This window comes from Amphiprion ocellaris, chromosome 16 (genome assembly GCF_022539595.1).
Source record: "Amphiprion ocellaris isolate individual 3 ecotype Okinawa chromosome 16, ASM2253959v1, whole genome shotgun sequence".
NCBI lineage: Eukaryota > Metazoa > Chordata > Actinopteri > Pomacentridae > Amphiprion > Amphiprion ocellaris.
This window is the reverse complement of record NC_072781.1, coordinates 5305968-5319432: the sequence shown is the minus strand read 5'-3', so window position 1 is coordinate 5319432 and position 13465 is coordinate 5305968. Positions and strand designations below refer to the sequence as shown.

The following is a 13465-nucleotide window of genomic DNA, read 5'->3' as shown; positions in this document are numbered from 1 at the left end:
AGTATATTCAGGTAGTCAGCTGACCTCATTCTTTGGGAACATAACGTTGCTGAACCTGACCAACCCCAGATCATAACTCTAACCCCCACAGGCTGGTAGACACTAGCCATGATGAGTTCATCACTTCATCTGCCTCTCTTCTTACCCTGATGCCTCCATCACTTTGGAACAGGGTAAATCTGGACTCATCAGACCACATGACCAACCACATTTGTTCCTGGAAGATGATGGTTCTCCACTATTCTTCAGGTTTTAATCACTATTTCATACTAATTCTATTGTCTGACAACAGAAATAGAATTTAAACGTTTTACAGTTATATTGGTTAGTTGGCTGATCTGTTCGTTGGTTTCAAATCCATCTGAAAGTTTTGACCATCTTCGAAGGCCTCTCAGCATTACAATTTCCACAGAGCTTTAATCTGTATGTATATGATCAAAGCTAATAGCAGCATTGTCCTCATTAGCAGCGCTACATGCCAACACTAGGGATTTTACTATTATTGTGGTGACATGGCCATCTATAATGACAAGAACCTGCATGGTCTTTAGTTCTTCAGATGCTGGTAGTGCATGAAGACTCGTGTTCACTCTTGCAAGCAATGGCAGAACATTTGGTGAACTTTTTAGACATTTTAGCGTTAGCAGAAGCAGCTCTACAAGGTAAATAAATCTGGTTGGACTGTGAGGCAGCTGATCATTCTGAATAGTTCACTGTTAATGGGCAGAATTGTGTAAAGTTTGAGCTAGACAACCACTGGTTCTTCAGGCTATGTGTAACGCTGGGTGGCTATCTAGCTGTATGGAGGCTTGAGGAAAGGCAGAAGTAAACATCTTTACCACCACATTTATAATAACCTCAAAACTCAATAAAAATGGATTTTCACTCCTAACTGGATCATTACTGAGATCTTACATAAAGTTTGTTATCAAATCTAAATGAGATCCATTGTTGATCCCCAGCCAGCCACTTCCAGATTCAGATATTCAGTTAGATATCAGTCTTGTCAGTGTAAACAACATAGCTACAATATAAACCGTTTAAAGCTGCCATGTTACAGCAAAAGTGCCTGCCATCTGCTTTAAATGCAATGAATATGTCTTTTCCTAATGCCTCTGCCAAACTTAATAACCACTGTGCACGCTTCCATCATCTTCGGTTCGGTCTCAGGTATGACAGGCATGCTGCAAAACATCCATGACTTGAAAATGAGCCGCTTCTAATCTGCCATTTCTTTCGAGGTGCTGCATCCTGAAGCCGTTCCCGCAAAGTGCCTCCAGCACAGCAGTTAATTCCTTCTCTGGGAATTCTTTAATTGCATCACTCGGCAATCACGACACACTTTGATCCCCTCGGGAAGATGAGCGTTTCTTTCCATTTGTGTCAATCAAATATGCTATGCTTAACCTCTGTCACCTGTCACTCATCTGATTAAACACCGCAATTAATGAGGAATGCTGTCAGGGGAACTGTCGGTGTTACCAGTTTTCAGTAAAGATTTTTAATTATTTGCCGCATTCTCATTAGTATGTATGCAGAAAGCCTGTACCTTGATAAGCGATCAGTCGCAAGCGTGTGTGCGCACATAACCAGCTTGTGCATAATTAGTGTTTAATCGATCAACAAAACTTGAGTCAGTTCAATTAACAGGTTTTTATCATTTTTTACACTTACTTTTTCTCTTTGTCTGATTTATTTCATTGTAGCACTTGTAAAGCAATTTGAACTGCCACTTACTTTGAAATGAAAAAAAAAACAACTGTCAAACAATGAAAAAAAATTAATCTGCTTATTTTGTAATATTAATAATAGTTTTTTTTATGTATAATGAGAAACCAGTGAAAAGGTTTTACTCACAGCAAATGTTGCAGAGGCGGATTCCTAATATACACTCACCGGCCAGTTTATTAGGTACACCTGTTCAATTGCTTGTTAATACAAATAGCTAATCAGCCAATCACTTGGCTGCAACTCAATGCATTTAGGCATGTAGACGTTATCAAGACAACTTGATGAAGTTCAAACCAAGCATCAAAATACGAAAGAAAGGGGATTTAAGTGACTTTGAATGTGGCATGGTTGTTTGTCTGAGTATTTCACAAACTGCTGATCTATTGGGATTTTCACACACAACCATCTCTAGGGTTTGCAGAGAGTGGTCCAAAAAAGAGAAAATATCCAGAGTGGCAGTTGTGTGGACAAAAACACCTTGTTGATGTGAGAGGTCAGAGGAGAATGGGCAGACTGGCTGGAGATGACAGAAAGGCAACAGGAACTCAAATATACACTGGTTACAACCAAGGAATGCAGAATACCATCTCTGAATGCACAACACGTCCAACCTTGAAGAAGATGGGCTACAGCAGCAGAAGATACAGTACAATGCACTTACAATACAATATACTTTATTGTCCCACTTGGGAAAATTTGTCTTGGACTCAGCAACTGTGCCATAAATGCCTCAACGGCCACAATGACAACAAACAATGCCATCTCAACAACAATTACATAACAGTATTGCACATATCATAGAAGACCACACCCAGTGCCACCCCTGTCAACTAAGAACAGGAAACTGAAGCTACAATTCATACAGGCTCACCAAACCTGGACAATAAAAGATTGGAAAAAGGTTGCCTGATCTGATGAGTCTCACTTTCAGCTGCGACATTCAGATGGTCAGAATTTGGTGTAAATAACATGAAAGCCAGGGGCGTACCTAGTCATTTGGGGGCCCAAGGCAAACCCAGTCATTGGGGCCCTCGACATTCTGGTACTGCACTGTCTAAAGTTTTATTCTCACCTCAACATGTCTTCAGTGTGGCAGCAGGAGCAGGTTCAGCCTGGAGTTCCCTGCACGCTGTGTTACTATAAAAGAAGACACCACAAAATATAACAAGGTCAATTATGACAACAAAAATTTCAACAGTACAATTTTTTTTAAATCAAATTTACCTTTTGTCTTTCTTTCTTTCTCCCTTTTCTATTTTCTTTCAGTCCCTCATGTCTTTGTGATGTTTTCTATTCTCCCTTTTTCACTTCCATTTTTCTTTGTGATTTTTTTCTTCCTCAATTTTATTAAAATTATCACACTGAAATTTGACTTTTCGAGCCTTTGCCTCAGCAAACCTTGAAATGAGTAGGACCATATCCACTGACTTTCTGCTCAATGGAAAGAACTGCAAGTGCTGACAGCCTATCCTGGGACATAGTTGACCCCCCCCCCCCCCCAATCCCTCCCTCCTCCTCCCACGCGATCGGTATTTTACCTCGTGAATCCGCCTGTATTACTAACTATACGTACCGTTCCTAATATTTTCCTCGGGCCGCTGCTGCTGAATGAATGTAGAGGAAACCCTGAGCATTGATCAACATTCAATATAGTTTTAGTTTACCATCACGACCGATGTAGTACTCACAACTTCGTGAAAAGCATCCCTTGCGTCACTTTCCACTTTCTCTCCTCCAGGGCTGACACTGACAGCTGAGCTGCTACTGACAGCAGCATCTGGCTCTGTCTGTCGTCCTCCTGTATTTGGCACCACCGTGAAAAAGGTTGATACCTTTGGTAGTTTTGATAAAAAACTGTTTGTTTTCCTCTCGCCTTCTCCTCTTCTCTGCTCCACTGGGATAACTCCGCTTCATCTTGCTCACCGCTCACCTCTCAAAACCGCGCCAACAAGTTTGTTTTGATGCCATCTTCCTGAATTAAGCCTGCACATGCGCAGTAACGTGGAATAGTCCATTGTGTGAGAAATGAGGGGGGAGAACGATCATGACAGTGATAGACCAACCATTTTAATGTATTTTCAAGCGCACAAATTAAGACAAGAAAAAAAGTATTTGTTTCAAATCAAAGAAGCGTTTATTATTCAGATTTTATGAGACGTTTGGGGGCCCCTGGAAATCTCGGGGCCCTAGGCAATTGCCTATGTTTGCCTAATGGTAGGTACGCCCCTGCTAATATTATGGGACACACCAGGTGTGTGTGTTGCATTCATTTTAGTTTACATTCATTTAATTTAATCACTTTATGTGTTTTTGAAGCAGTCCACAATTATCAGTGCTTCTCTTCTAGGCTGCCATGTCCCATGCGTGAGTCGTCCAGGTACCTTGTTAAATACCTGGTGTGTCCCAGAAATTAATGTTTGTTACAGTAACGTTAACACTACAAATTCACTTCTCACAACCCCAAGCCCACTAAAATCAGCTGTGTAAATCAGCAAAACCTACACAAGTATTTTCACAGCAGCATCTGAGGGCCACATGTAAAAACTTAGGAAAGAGAAAAGTATACCTTTTCAAGTTGTCTCTCCAATTTCAGTAAGATTTAAACAACTTCGAGCCGTGTATTAGACCGCTCTAAGCCACAAGTTGGAGTGGGAAAACCACGGTAAGCTGCGGATCAGGAACACCAGGACAAGCTGCGGATCAGGAACACCAGGACAAGCTGCGGATCAGGAACACCAGGACAAGCTGCGGACTGGGAACACTACAACGTGCAGCAGAGAGGTGTCACTCCATGGAGTGGTGTTACTCTGCAGAGGGCCCTACAACTCCCTAGTGGCTCCAACTTGTTTAATCCGCTTATACCATGGTCCCAGAAAACTGAAAACATTAAAACAAATATTGAATGATTTTTTTAAACTTGCTAAATGTGCTTAAGTATAGGAACATTTCTTTGTTGTTCTACTACTTTTGTTTTTAGGTGTTAGCAAAAAATGTCAAGAGAAATGGAGAGGCCCCATAATGTTTTTTTAAATTCACAACCCAAAAAACAACGAATAAATATTTCTATTCTTTTTTTTTTTGCAGGTGTCTCTTGAAGCATTTATCTTCTGTGTTTCTGTTTCGTAGTGCGTTTCTGTTTGCAGTCCGTTTCTCTTATGAAGTACGTTTCTGTTTGCAGTCCGTTTCTCTTATGAAGTACGTTTCTGTTTGCAGTCCGTTTCTCTTGTGAAGTGCGTTTCATTTTGGTGGATGTTATGTCTCCTGCAGCATTTCTCTTTTGTCGGTGTTTTCTATCTTGCAGCATTTATTTTTTTGTGTGTGTTTTTGTCTCTTGCAGGGCGTTCCGTTTTTGTGCTGCGTTTGCACCCCTCGGCCACCGTACCTTAGTACCAACTGAGCATCGTTTAAATGTCACAGCCTACCTGAGTATTATTGCTAACCATGTCCATCCCAATGCACCGTGTCTCAAAGCTCAAATCATCTCAAACTGGTTTCTTCAACATGACAATGAGTTCACTGCACTCCAATGGCCTCCACAGTCACCAGATCTCAATCCAATAGAACCTTTGGGATGTGGTGGATGTGCAACCGACAAATCTGCAGCAACTGCATGATGCTATCCTGTCAGTTTGGACCAAAATCTCTGAGAAATAGTATGTAAAGAAAGAAAGTATGCCACAGAGAATTAAGGCAGTTCTGAAGGCAAAGGGGGTTAAACCTTTAACTAGCAAGGTGTACCTAAAAAATGTATACAAAGGAGCTTTACACCAGGCAGAAGGAGTAAACACTGAATCCATTACTTAAAAAAAAAAAAAGTAACTTAAATTATTCAGTACAATAGTCCAAACAGCTTCCTGCTAACTACAAAATTCACAAAATAAAAGCAAAACAGCCCCATCAATTCCATTTTAACAATCAGATCTGCATATATTGAACATGAATGAATCTGAAATGTGCTGAAAAAAACTCTAAAACAATGAAAAAATATACATAATTCTAATTAGTAGTTTTGCTTAATTAATTACAAGTATTAGTATTATATTTCCTCAAGTCTAATGAGAAACTTGTCAAAAGGTTTTACCCAAGCACATGTTGCGTAGGGGGATTCCTGATATATATAAAAAGGAGTTGGACGCCAGCAGGAGGAGTAAACACTGAACCTAGAATAGCCCGAAAAGCTTCCTACTCTCACTACAAAAAGCACAAAATTAAAATAAAACACACATGAACACCCATCAGTTCAGTTTCTTTAGTTAAAACTGCTTATATTCAACCCAAATAATAAACAAACACTAAAGTATCTAACAAAAAATACCCATAAAGCCAACTAAAACCAAAGTCAATGTCGATATATCAGCAGAAAAACTAATTAAGGAAACAAGTCCTGACAAGAAAAAAAAAATCAGTGATGATATCAGTGAGGGAGAATGTGCTCAGATGAAGTAAGCAAGCTGTAGTCCTTTAGCATGAATGCAAGTTCATTTTAGTTTAGTTCAGTTCAATTCAGTCTATTTGAGGGGTGTCGGAGTGTTTGTGAGAGGCAAAGGAAGGTCGAAGAGAAGGGATAGAGGAGGGAACACAACAGAAAAAGTTCAGAGATTTATTGAAACGGAGACTTATCTTAACTTTCCAACGTTCCAACAAAGACATAGACATCCTCCAAGTGTCCGAGCAGGTCAAAGAAGTATTTCAACCGGCCTCATCCAGCCGTGCTCCTGGGATCAGCTCACTGTCAGCACTTCCTGATTGCCCGGGAAATCCTGCGACTCGGAACAAAAGCCACTCTTCTTACTTTAATATGTCACACAGCCAAGATGTCCAGAGGTGGATTAAGTGTCCAAATTTTCCACTTCTCACTCTGTTGCCCTCCATGCTGCCTTTGTCAGGCTTTTTCATCTCACAGGTGTTCTTCCTTGTTCATCTCCTCACTTCCTCTTCCTGTCCAGGTTAAAAAAAATAAACTTTCTGTGCATTTTTCTTCCCTCTTACTGCCACACATTTCTGGTTGGAAAGTTCTCTGAAACAATAGAACTTTTCAGATATATAATTCCATTAAAACTGTGCAAACTCCATCCACTAAACGGACCTTGAAGTGAGAGTGTTTCATCAACTGTTGTGTACAAGGTAAAGAAAAACATAAAGCTCAGCCACTGAAATGTGCATCAGGATGAAAATAGCTTTTACTGTGCTTTTTTATGAAGTCAAGTGCTAGAAAGTCAGTCAAAAGTCAGACTGCATTTTGCTACCCTTATACAACAATTCTTGTCCTTCAAAAAAATCGAAAATAATTCAAATAATTCAAAATATTGAGTATCTCTTCAGATTCAGGAGCACATCTCCCCTGCCATTCCTAAATTAGCCAACTCCATCACCCATCTATCTTCACTCACAGCACTTGTTGCTAGGTAACCATTCATGCTGCCTTGTGCACATTTAGCTTTACATCAAAACAATATTAAATGGTGAATGAATCTAAATGAAATCAAAGCCTCACATAATAGTTCCACATGCCAGGTTAGCTTTTTTCTCCAGTTCTCTACTTTAATACAGTAACAAAAAACACATTTATCAGAGAGCAGAGTCATTTAATCTCACTACTGTGTTACTGAGGAATTAATTAGCCATGTTAAGCTTCAGTCTTTAGGCTGATCAGTCTCCATTTCTCCTTCCGTGACCCAGAAACCCCCGGCTGAACTGCTCACAGTAAATATTCTGCGTTGTAACCAAAAAACCTACAGGGGATTTCTAATTAGGTAAGGAAACGGCACAACAGCGCGAGTAGAGGAAGGCGGGATGAGAGTGGAGGAAGTGTGGGGAAGGAGGGTGATTGGGGAATGAAAAGAGAGGAAGTAAATAACAGGAGAGAGGTGGGAAGAAGGGGGGAAGACGGAAGGAAAAAGCCGTGGAAGATGGCAGGAAGACTGGGGACATCAATTAATTATAACACGGTGGCAATGAGAGGAAAAGCATGCAGGGAAGGAGTCACGGTATAAGAAGAAGAAGAAGAAGTAGCGTGGGAGAGATGCCTTGGAAAGAAGTTAGAAGACTGTGGAGATTTGCACAATAAGAGATTGGATAGAGGCACAGAAAAATCCCAACGATGGAGCAAGATTGAGAGAATGATGGAGGGGAAGAAAAAACCCTCAGAGGGCCTTTTTAAATGAGAGAGCAGCAGGGCCACATTCCAGCCTCCTCGTGCCGACATACCTGACTGTCAACCTGCCAGCTCTGCATATCCCACGGATGATGTTGCAGAAGGGCCAGGCTCCATGCCGACAACATTCCAACGCTGAGGCCTTTTGAGCAGGAATGAGATGGCATGGATGTGGCCAGGGACCAGTCTGGGTCAGCCAGCTCTGCAGAACCCAATACGTGCCCAGACTTTTACCACAAAACCCCTCAGGCCCCGCAGTCAATGAGCCCAGAGATTGCTGTGCCGCTTTCACTTTGGGAGCTCAGGATCAGAGAGTGTGAGTGGAGGGGCGAAGCCGCGGTGCTTTGGAATAAAAAGTAAAACAAACAGACGTTTTAGCAGAGGATACAGCTGGCTGCTTCCATATCTTGCGAGGCCCTGATGTGTATTCAACATTAGCAGCATCTGAGCAGCATAGTATATCCTCCCTGTCAACCACAACGGACTCAAAATATTAAATATGAAGCTAAAATAAGGGTATTTCAAAAGCATCTCTCTATTTGTATCTATTTGCAATTCACACAGGCGGTATAGGCCTCCTCCAAATCATACTTGCAAATGATGTATGGGAGTACTGGTAAGTGGGTTCAAAGGGATGTTGGGAGGTAATCTGGAGACCACGTAGCTCTCCAAATCAAAACAAATGTTTTAGGAAATAGCCCATTAAGACAACCATGGCACCGCAGAGTGAGCTTAGTCAAGGCAGTTAGGACACTTGCTTGAAGCCAATAATACTTTGCATGGGCAGCGCTGCTCAGATGGCAGATAAAATTGTGAAATATGGTGACAATTTGAATTTCTGAGTGCACCTGTATGCAAAACCTCAAGCTTAAATACAGACCCAAAGTCCAGGCCTCCGTTTCACTATCCACAGATATTATACATGATACTCCGTCATTTTTGAACAGTTTTTTAAAGATTAGATACAGTACATACATAATATCACAGCTTTTAAACCTGGTGCACGTTCATGTTGCAGCCACACAGGTGCTTCCACTTAACCTAAGACAAAGTTCAATCAGCCAGGGCAAAAGAAAACAGCTGTGCATGCAAGAACAGGTGGAACAATTGAACAAAGACATGGGAGATAAACTGTTGTTCACTTGTTTACGTACACATTCAAGCTCGTACAAAAAAAAAAACAGAGGGATTTTCTACAACTTTTTTGGGTTGTTTTGTTCAATAATCCTGATAATTAGCCAATAAAATCAGACTTTTATATTCAGTTGTACTCATTGGTGGTCATTTCATTAGTATGGGCCAATTAAAGATAGTTTCTATTGAAAATCAAGTTTGAAAATGATATTTTTTTTTATAACCTGAAAGACATTACATGAGCAAAATAAGCCATCAGCACCATGACTGAGCATTGAAACTGCAGTGTACTGATGACAGACTCCCAGGGTTTCTTATGTAACAAACTGAAAGAACCAGTCCTGTCAACCTGCAATATGGGCTTTTCTGTGTCATTATTCCTCAGGACTGGTTTCTCATTGAGCACATACAGCTGAATTACCCCAACATCACAACCTCTCATTGTGTAGAGAATGTTTGCGGTGTTTTGTAGGTGAGCTTGTGTGCTTAGCTGCAGCAAGTAAGCAGAGAAATAGGTGGAGATTGAGGCAGAGACTTCATAGACCTTCAGATTTTAAAGGAGGCAACAGCTTTAAGACATTTTAAAGCATGGAGAGGTTATTTTCATGAGAAAAAAGCTTATAAATATGTAATTTTAATACACTGAGATGAGTTTTTAGGGGTTTAATCACTCTCCTCCTGTTTCCTTCGCCTCTATGGTGCGCAAACAGAAACATGCACAAGCTTGAATATGCACCGGACACGCTCAGCCACAGTGTTTGCATAGAGCCAGGGGTTGTGTACAGATTTATTTTTTTTCTCCAGCACACACACAGCAAACAGACAGCTAGCGGACCGTGGGGAGATATTCACTGAATCTGACAAAAAGCATGTCGGATTACAATCACATATTCTATCTTTAAAGCTCCTGGAACACAATGTACCAGATATTTTGAATAGTTGAAGCAATGCCACGTAACGATCTGTGTGAAATAACACAATGTTTAATTCTTTTTTTTAAACAAGGTTTCCTGCACTTCCTTCATTGCTCTCTTGCACGATCAAAAGAAAAAGTGGCCTTCAAACATTGCGGTTCATGACACTGATTCACAGCTTTCATATCATCAAAGTATCTCACATGTCCAAGTCAATTTAATGATGGATCCATCAGAGCTGAGCCGGTGTGTTTGATTGAACATCCTAAAGCTTCTTGATTACCACATGACCTGCAAAACCTAATCCTCCACTCTAACATAAAGTGAACATGCCAGTGTTTCTTTCTTTCTCTCTCTTACCTCAATCAAATCCTGGTTTACTGCAGGGTGGCTATTATCATCAGTGCTTCTGAAGCATCAACATGAAAGCTGATCTTTCTTTTTTTTCTATCCCTGATGGCCATTGAATTCCTTTGTCTTCTGCGAACACAATGTATTTCAAAGGCCCTGTGAGGTTGAATACTATTTTGGTCTTAGTGCGGGACGGTTCTGAGTGAAGCCCGGCCGCACCGAGCGTCGGTGTGATCGGCATACTGAGCGACAGAACTGCAATAAAGCATGAGGAGACAGGGGCAAGGGAGGGAGAAGGCGGGATGAAAAGAAAACTAATGAGAGGTTTAAAATTAAATCATGAACACAGGAGATGAGAAGGCATGCGGCCAAAAATAACAGACAAATCCAACGAGGCATCTTGATTGTGAGATTGTTAGTAGTGAGCTGTTCAACTGAAGTATGTTCACATTATGAGAATACAGTCCAAAGAAAAACTCAGCGGTGAGAAACAACGATCAGGAACTCATTTGTCAGTTGGGTAAGATGATGCAGCACCGAGTAGCACAGAAATGTTCGCTAACAGTGAGTTGACCATCGAGCAATGGTGCATTCCTTAAAACCTCAACATGATGCATTGCTTTATTTGAGGCGCAAAAGTTTTATGTGTGTACTAAAGATGGCGTGATTGATTATCCGTTATGTGCCGTTTAGCAGCTGACTCAGAACTAATTAGGAATGAGTAATTAAAAAAGCGGTCGGCGTACCCATTCGAGAAGATTTAGGAATTTAAAAAACTGGTTCATTGACATAGTTTCTGTTCTCAAGTATCAATATTCATTCTCACCACTCACACCAGTGGTGTTTCCGGCAGCAGCAGGCAGCTGTTTTCAACACTCAAGGCTCTAAAAAAGACTCCACTGCACGCTTCCTGCCCAACACCAAACTGCCTGACAAAGTTAGTTACTAGCTGGTGAACGTTTAATTAATTATACTCAAGAGAATTTCAAGAGTCAGATACTTTTTTAGGGGTTAGTGGCGACCAAAGCAGAGCTAAATGGAGAGTGAACGTTCCATCAATTGGGCAAAAACCGGATTAATTACAATTCTCCTCCATGTCTGATGGATGGAAATTGGGAACAATTTGCCAACATATTCACCAGATTGGCCTTACATGGCGATAATAAATTGATACTAGAGATTAATTCATTGCTACAAGGCACAAGGAACTAATCTGATGCTTCTTTAAGATAAAATGAGACATATTAATATGCAAATCAGATTCAATCTAGATTAGAAAATGCGATGCCACATAAGTCTTAGTTATACTTCTCCATCCATCACTTATAGCCATTTGTCCTGACAGAGTTAAGAGTCATTTCAGCTCCCATTGAGAGTGTTTTACCTTGGATAAGTCACCGGTCAATGACATGACTGACACATATAGACAGAAAACAATTCACACTTAGAGTCACGCCTACAGGGAGTTTGGGAGATGCCAGTTAACCGAACCGGGACGTCTTTGGACTGTAGGAGGAAAATAAAACACCAATACTGAGATTATGTTTTGCCTTGAAAGTGAAATTTTACTTAAAAAATTTCATGTTTGTGTCTTAGTGTCAAATATTGTCTCCTAGTTTTGTCACAACAACAACCTCATCTTTATAAATTAGGATTTTTGTGTTTCCAATTCCTGCCAGTTTCTAACATTTCATTTCCTCTCAGACTTTGTCATTTCCTGCATTTCAGCAGTAGAGTCCTGAACAGTTTTACCTACATTTACACCTGCTCCAATCCTATCGCTAGCCTACCAGTAAATATGCCTGCTAACAAACACCAGTCCCTGGTCTATTGTGGCTCCACAGCCTCTGTGGTCAAGCTTCTGCTCCTGTTTGCCTGCCGGCTAAGTCCTGCCTGTCTTGGACTGTTTTCCTTTGTTGTCTGTCTGCCTGATGCTGAACTTGGTTAGAATTTCAACCAAATAAACCTCTCACCTGCTCTGCTCTAGAGTCCTGCTTAGTCCAAACATCTTCTACCATTACAAGTGCACTGCATTTTTGAACAGTTGTATGTTCCATCATGATTCTAGGAATCAAGTCTGTAGATAGTCAGGTGGGATAAGCAGAGTAAAAGGGTCTGTTTTGGTGAAATGTCTCCACTAATTAGACCAGGGGTGGGCAAACTTTTTGGCTCAGGGGCCACATTGAGTTTTGAAATTCGACAGACGGGCCAGGCCAGCATCAGATGGATGGAAATTGTACAAACTAATATGAATTACATGTTAAAGACATCACTGACAAAATAAAGAATACTCACATTCAGGTTCAGTGGGAACAGTGTTGTTGGTCACCCTTTTTTTCCCCTCAAACTTAACCAGCGAACTTGAGAGTGGTAAAGCAAGTCCTGGTGATCAGCATCAGTTTCTTCAAGAAACTTAATGAACTAACGATGCTGAAGCCCTCTCGATCGTATAAAGTTAATGAGTTTTACGACTGGCTTCACGACATGATCAAGATGCTAAACAGACTTACAGAGCGCTTCCTAATGGATTATGCAGTGGAGGAAAATCACATCCAGCTCAGGGTTGTCCTCCTTCACCTTATCCTGGATTCTTTTCAGCAGACTGACGTTTTTTCCTGTCAAGTTTGGCGATCCATCCTTGGTGACATTGGCGAGTTTACACCAAGGCAGCTTCAGCCTCTCGATGACCCCAGACATCCTGTCCTACAAGTCCTCTGCCCGTGTTTTTCCCTTCATGGATTCCATGGTCAAAAATTCCTCCGTTGTCTCAAAATTGTCATTAATCCCTCGAATAAAAATTAAAAGCTGAGCAGTGTCTTTTATGCCATTACTTTCGTCCAGTGCTAATGAATATAACTTGAAGGACTCCGCTTTTTCGTTCAGTGAGCTGGTTGAGTCTTCACAGATTAGTTCAACACGGCGAGTAACTGTCCTGCGTGATAAACTAATTTTTTCATATTTGTTTTTGCTCTCTGGACACAGGAGACCTGCTGTCTCTACCATGCATTCTTTCAAAAGAAAGGCTAGCTAGCCTTTGCTATTTTGAATGCTAGCAAATAACTTGCCTTCGTGCTTGACTCTTGAATCGTAGTTTGTGGAAAAAAGTATTTTGCTGAGTCTGTAAACTGGCTGCTAACCTCTGAGCCGTAGCTGTCCGTTCTTGTGCTGACTGGTTGCTAGC

General features: G+C 41.0%; 1 protein-coding gene across 1 annotated transcript in view; it reads right to left on the bottom strand.

Moving 5' to 3' along the window:
• Nucleotides 1-3694, bottom strand: part of grid1a (glutamate receptor, ionotropic, delta 1a) — a 332162-nt gene extending 328468 nt beyond the window's left edge. The window contains exons 1-2 of the mRNA XM_055018770.1: nt 3420-3694; nt 2804-2868 (exon numbers count right to left, since the gene is read on the bottom strand). The gene's annotated coding sequence lies outside the window, so the exon portion shown is untranslated. The remainder of the gene's footprint in view (nt 1-2803; nt 2869-3419) is intronic.
• Between the last annotated feature and the right edge of the window lie 9771 nt (nt 3695-13465).